Source organism: Eschrichtius robustus, chromosome 1, assembly GCF_028021215.1.
Source record: "Eschrichtius robustus isolate mEscRob2 chromosome 1, mEscRob2.pri, whole genome shotgun sequence".
In the NCBI taxonomy this organism is placed as follows: domain Eukaryota; kingdom Metazoa; phylum Chordata; class Mammalia; order Artiodactyla; family Eschrichtiidae; genus Eschrichtius; species Eschrichtius robustus.
In genome coordinates, this window is record NC_090824.1 from 60,756,264 (window position 1) to 60,763,040 (window position 6,777).

Consider the following 6,777-nt stretch of genomic DNA (forward strand, 5'->3'; position numbering starts at 1 on the left):
GGCTAAGGAACAATCCTGGACCTCATTTCCCAATGATGCCCCATCGCTTCACAACAGCCCTGATGGCGTGTGGTTCAGTTCATCACCAATCTCAGCAAACCCGCCCTAGCTCACTGATTTTCCTATTACCTCTCTGCGAAACAGCAGGACAGCGTCTTTTTTTGTGCTTTCAAAAAACACACATGGTGCAACAACTCCCATTTATCTCTATGGATTCTCTACTACTAAATGATATTTCTAAGAACAAGAATTCAACACATACAGAAAAGTTTTCATTATTATTGATGGATAAATAAAAATAAAACAAAAGCAGCCACACGTTACCTGTATTATTTCAAGTAGGCCCGTTATTATTTCAAGTAGGCCCGTTACATCTTCTGTAACGTAGTCTCTGTTAGTCAAGGATTTCAAGATTGGTTGTATTGGTTTCAATGCACTTTGGGGGCATTTTTCTTTTTAGCAGAAACTACAAAAAAAAAAACATGCTTTCAAAGGCACAAAATCATAATTTTGTTTCTTTTGATTGATGTTTGATTTTTGAGCAGAGTGTCTAAACATTTACAACAAATCACCCATTCCTTGAGAGAGGGCTGTTCCTTTGGAGTGGGCTGTATCTGTCAGTCAGCTTCACCAGTTAAGGAACAACCCAAAGCCAGCAAAGGGCCAGGTGTGGAAAGTAAAGCCATTTTGTAGGTGAAAGCTATGTAGCCTTCTTTAAGATATAAAAAGTTTTATTCTTAATTTAAAAACAAAAGGCATATAATTAGAGAGAGATTCAAATCTATGTAGCCATCATAACACCTGCCATGTTGAGACAGGAGCCTAGGCACGTGCTCCATCAGCCAAAACACTGCTTTACTTAGATGACAGGATGCAACTTAAATGCTGGTCTTTTCTCCTTTTCCACAGTTAAGTTGGAATTGGTCAGTGGCATGTCTGTGTTGCTTACACGTCTGTCTTCTGCTGGAAGCAGGAAGGATGGGCCATGAGTGGTGGACTCAGAACCAGCAGGAGTGGTCCAGGAAGGGGATGGCTGGATCGCCTGCTCACTCCCTCCTCCTGAGGACTGGCAACCTCACCACCTACACTGTGCCCTGCCTCTGCTCTCCCCTTTCTTTAGGCAGGTGCTGGGGCAGGGGTGGGGAAGGGATGGTACTTCACTTTGACCTTGAGGAAGCAGCGAGAATGCCCACCCCTCCTTTCCCATTGGGAGAAGCAGGTGAGAAGATTGCACAGGCCTGGTGGGACCACCTGGCCTGATCAGGAAGTCACCATTCTTTGACAGCTGCCTGGGTGAACTGAAATTTCACTGCTCATGCAATTAGCCAGAACACTGGTTTCTGATACTATAGCCTACGATTTTTTAAAAAAATTTCATAGAAGTAATATTCAGACTATAGTAGAATACTGACATAATTACATAATTGTATATTGTCACTTATGGTCCCCATTTCTTAGAAAGAACTGGAAATTAATATCAGAATTCCATTATGTATGAATAATGCTGTGTTTTTAATCAAAACTGAGTAATCTGTTCATTAATTTAACAAATATTTATTGAGTGCCCACTGTGTGGCAGGCACTGTTCTAGGCATTGGAGATGCAGTTGCAAAGATGAACTAGTTTCCAGCGGAATTCTAGTGAGGCAGAAAGAGAGTCCAACAGATGGACACATGGGTAATGTAACTGCATTTAGTGGTAAGTTCTAAGAAGACAAGTAGGGGCAAGAGACCAGAGAGTGCTGGAGGGGTGGGTGTATTTGACCTAGATTAGATCAAAAGGGCAGGGAACGTGATGATGCAAGAGCAGCCCTGGAGGATGTGAAGGTTAAGGAGTACTGTAACTTCAGCTACAGCAGCACGTGTGAAGCAGGGGTGCCAGGCACACTTCAGTCACACGCCTGCATCCCTCCTTCTTATTTGTTTATTTTTTGCTTCCTAACGTCATAATAATTTAGAGAACACCTTTAGATCTCATCTAGACTGCTCTTTGAAGCTGGTGGATCCCGCTGACTGTTTCAGTTGAGCTTTCCGAGCCCTAGGAAAGTAGATTAGGGAAACAACAGCCTCTGTAGAGTGCTGCCTTTGCAAGGTTTCTCCTCTGGGGCTATGCTCCACGTTACACTGGCACCTGTAAGCAGATAAAGGGGGAAAAGGCCAGGAGTTCAACATGTGTAAAAGCCAGTTCTGAAACTGAGAACACTTGAACAATGCACTTCTTCTTCTTCTCAGTGAATTGGGAAAACTCCTTCCTGAGTGGTGAGGCACAACCATGCGTGCTCGGGATTATCTGCCAGGAAAGAGCACGGGAACACCTGAGCTCATCCATGAGATGGGTGATGGCGTGCTGCTGGTGTCTCACGGCCAAGACTTAAAAACAGATGAAAACGAGGATCTGCTTCGGACCAGAACTCTGTGCCAATGAGTATATTTGAGAGTAGGGACTGGAAAGAGGAAGGCAGGCTAGTTGGGGAAGGGGCTTGGTGGGAAAGGGCAGGTTCTGGCACGTCGTAGGACACGTGGGCTTAGTGTTGTCTTCTGTAATCACACTTTATATGCAACTGTCTACTATAGCAATTCTGGGTAAAAACAAAATTCTGGTTTTCAATCATCACATGTTTCTCTCATTGGTGGTAGTGCAAAACTCGGACTCGAATTAACAAAGTCTCAGATGTAAATAATTAATGATTCAGTTGACTCAGCACCCCCTAGAGAGCATAGCCCCTGTGACCCCCTGCCCAGGGGTCCCAAGCCCACTTCCGGGGCCAGCGTGGCCGCCTGCAGAGCAGATACAGACACCTCTAGGCTGGAGGGGAGGCCAAATGATGACTGGGGAATGATGAGGCAGATGAGGAGCGAGCTTGGCTGAGGGGGCCGGGGTGTCTCTACTCATGTACACGAGGCGGCTCGCTGTGCAGGACAGAGCCGGGGTGGAAACTGAAGTGGGCAGGTTCCAGTGCAGAGCTCGTGAGGAGTGCCGGAGTCTACATTCAAATTTTGCCAGGTCATAACGAAGGTAGGATGACAGGGCATGTTTTATTAATAGATTCTAAGCTGGATTTATAACCCTCAAGGTAAGCCAACCAAACAAAACAGTTGGGTCTTTGGGAGAACTCAGCACAGATGTTCAACCCAGGCCACTGAGAATATGGAGAGAGGGTGTGGTACCAGCCGCTGTCTCCTTTTCTGCCCTTTCCCTTGGCCCTTCCCCATTTCAAAATGAAATTTTGCTCCTCCTCTAGTCGCAAAGCAAACTATTACATAAATAACCCTTGAAGCAAAGAAGTAACAGCACAAAAGGTGGTTCAGGCCCGTGGAAGAACGATAGGGGGTGAGGTGTTACGGAAATATGGTTAACATCTGGGTCCCAAATTTGCCAGTAAACAATAGCCTGTCACACCTTTAACAGTGAAAAACTGGATGGGGCAAAGGAGGCATATTTCTTGTATTTAATACAACAGAACAGTAATTAAGCTCTAAAACTGATGTTGCTGATGAATTTTGATAGACACAGAAACATATTCAAAACATTGCTGTGTGAAAAGTCTATTTCAAAGCCATATGAGCCCATTAAATACACACACACACACACACACACACACACACACAAACACCCCAAAAGAGCATATGTCTGCATAGATCTGAAAGGGCAGGTACTAAGATATTAAAAGTGGTTATCATGAGGCAGCTGTGTAATGGATAACATCTCCCTTTTGTACATAGAGATTTTCTAATTTTTCAGCCATGAGCGTGTATTGCTTTTAAATAAAAGTAATAAAAGCTTTTTTTTTTCATTTAAAAAAAAGAAAAGACTCCAGGCCATAAAGTGTCTGCTCTATTTAATGGGGCATTCGCTGATTTATTTTCTCCTTAATTATTTTTGCTTTCAGAAAAACAGTAATAAATTTATTCTAGAAATTAACATATTGTGATGCAAATTAAATAGCAAACAAAATGTATCCAGTAGAAGGTGATAGAAGGAACTGAAACAGGAGCTGGAGTAGTCTACTGTCTTCCAGAAACCCCTATAGCCCCATGGCCACATGGTCTCTTGAGTGTGCTTGAGTCTGCTATGCCCACCTCTTGGAATTGCTATTGTCATGTAAATCACAAAATTGTGCTGTTTGTGAAAGCATGATAGTTGTCTACTGCCAAACTTTTGAGTTTAAATTACATATTTTCCATGAATTTAACCTTGTGCAGATTATTTGACCTGTTTGTGCCTCCGTTTCTTCTTTTGTAAAGTATAATGCATCTACCTGACAGGATTGTTAAAAGAACAAAATATGTTCAAAGTGTTTAGAGCCGTGTCTCGCATGTGGTAAGCATTATGTAAGTATTTAGTATCACAGGATTCCCCTGCTATCTGGAAGTAGAGCATTCCTTTGAAACCTTTCATAAGCAGAAACGGCATAAAGCAAAGAAGCAGTTACCTTAGGACGCATTTTGCTAACAGATGCGCAAAATAAATCAAGATAAAACACAGATGCTCACAGACACTGTTCAAAGCTATGGTGCTTGATGCTGAGATGTTGAGTGTAGTTCTGGGGAAGGACCTTGGCTATGCCTCTCTCCCTGCTTCAGCTGCGTGCTGCCTCTATAATCATTCATTGCAAAACAAACGCCAAATGCTATTTTTGCTTTTTGCCTTTTTTCGTAGAAACAAAAATCCTCTTCGGATTTCTTTCCCTTAGCAAAAACAGTTACTAATGTAGGTCTTTCATAAAAGGGATGTGGCATAAATCGAACTCTCAATATGCAGCGGATACCCATATAAAATAATATCTAAAGTATGAATTACAATGTAACATTATTTTTTAATCAGTCAAAACAACTTAAAAATTTTGTTTTTGCCTCTTGCTCAAGAACTTAATACAGTAGGTCTAGCACGCACTTATTCACTTTGAGAAGTATTTACGGAGCAGTTACTCTGTGCATGTGACCTATCCTTTCTTTTCCCTCCTGCCTACACAGTTTCATAATTCAGCTCTGTGAACTGTGTTCCACCACAGGCTTTTAGTACATGTCACACATTCAGCTAAAATAACTCTAAAATGTTAATCATTTCTATCAACATCATGCCAAAGTCAATCCAGTCCATCCACATCATAAGGATTTGAACGCACCACTGTATTCATTGCTTCAAATAACCCAGTTGTTACACAGGCACAGTCTGAGTTTACTATAACCTTTCTTTTTGTCTCAATTTCCAGTGAAACCTCCAAGACCCCAAGCAGATAACTGTAGTTGGGATGGAACCTGGGCTGCACTCCCCCTATCCCCCCTCAGTAGAAACACGGGGAGTCCTAACCACTGGACCACCAGGGGATTCCCAGAAAATGTTTTCAAATTCTAAACAGAGGTGCTGGTCCACCTCTCTCAACCCATCACCCACTTCCAGTCTATATTTAAGAGTAGAAAGGAAGATTGAGGGAGATTATTTCCTTAGAGAGAGTTGTCAGAGTGCTGTGCACTTTCCCTCCCACAGAAGATGGAAAGTGACTTCCTACCCAGTCAATAAGGCATGGGGGCTTCTATAAAACCACTTGGAGAGCTTGTCAGATGTCCCCTGAGGTTGGTAAGACACAGAGACTGGTGCCTGATTCTTATTTGGAAAATTTGAAGGTGAGCAAGAGACCTGCTGGAACTTCTGATGAAGAGTTGAAGAGGAAAGCCTACAATTGGAAAAAGCTCAAAGTGGGGCAGAGGCGGTGTTTCCCGTGAGCTGGAATGGACAGCACAGCAGGCAGACAGGTGGGAGCACCAGGAGGGACTCAGGTTGCCTGGCGGAGTGCGATGACCTCAGCAGGAAGTTTGTGTACCAGGGGGAGGGGCTGAGGGGGGAGCAAGACCAGCTGGCAGAGGTTGCTGGGCCAGAGAAGGGCACAGTTCGGGAAGTCTCTAGAAAGGCATGGGGGTGATGCTGAAGAACCTACCAAGGAATTCCACAAGAGAAAGAGCCACTCCCAGAGGTCACCCATGCACAGTTATAATTGCCAATCAAGGAACAGCCTTCCTGTCCCTTAAGGCTCTTCCCTCTCCCTCACAGGCACCAAAGGCAGAAAAAGGGAGTGAGGGAAAATAATGTAGAGAAATAATAAAGACTCCAATAAGCTGCGAGGATATATTGTGCAACACAGGGAATATAGCCAATATTTTATATTAACTATAAATGGGTTATAACCTTTAAAAATTGTGAATCACTATGTTGTACATCTGTAACTTATATAATACTGTACATCAACTATACTTCAGTTTAAAAATTTTTAAAAAGAAGAAATAATAAAGAATCCAACCACTTGCCTCTTCCTTACTGTAGAATCTAAGCATGGGTCAGGCTGAAGCTGGTACAGGGACAGGGAGCTTTAAATTGAATCAGAAATTAAAGTTTCAATTTAGAAAGAATTGCTTTTTATAATTTCTGAAAATGAGACTGTTAATATCTGAAAGTGAACCAAAAATTTATGAGATCCATGTGTATTAAGACTTTCCACTCAGTTTTGTCATATTTAACTTCCAACCACACTACGAGGAAGTTTCTACTTACTACCTTCATTTTGCAGATGAAGGAATCAAAGCACAGAGAGGTTAGATAAGAGGCTCGGGTCACACAGCTAAAAAAATCAGAGCTCAGATTTGTTTAGCAATCTAGCAGAGGGCTTATCCTCTTAACCACCATTCCACACTTCTGTGGTCTTATCTCTAACGGAACTCACTCAATAAAAAAGATGGTTCTGGATGTAAAGAAGTTACATAAAAGGCAAATCTGTCATTTTTG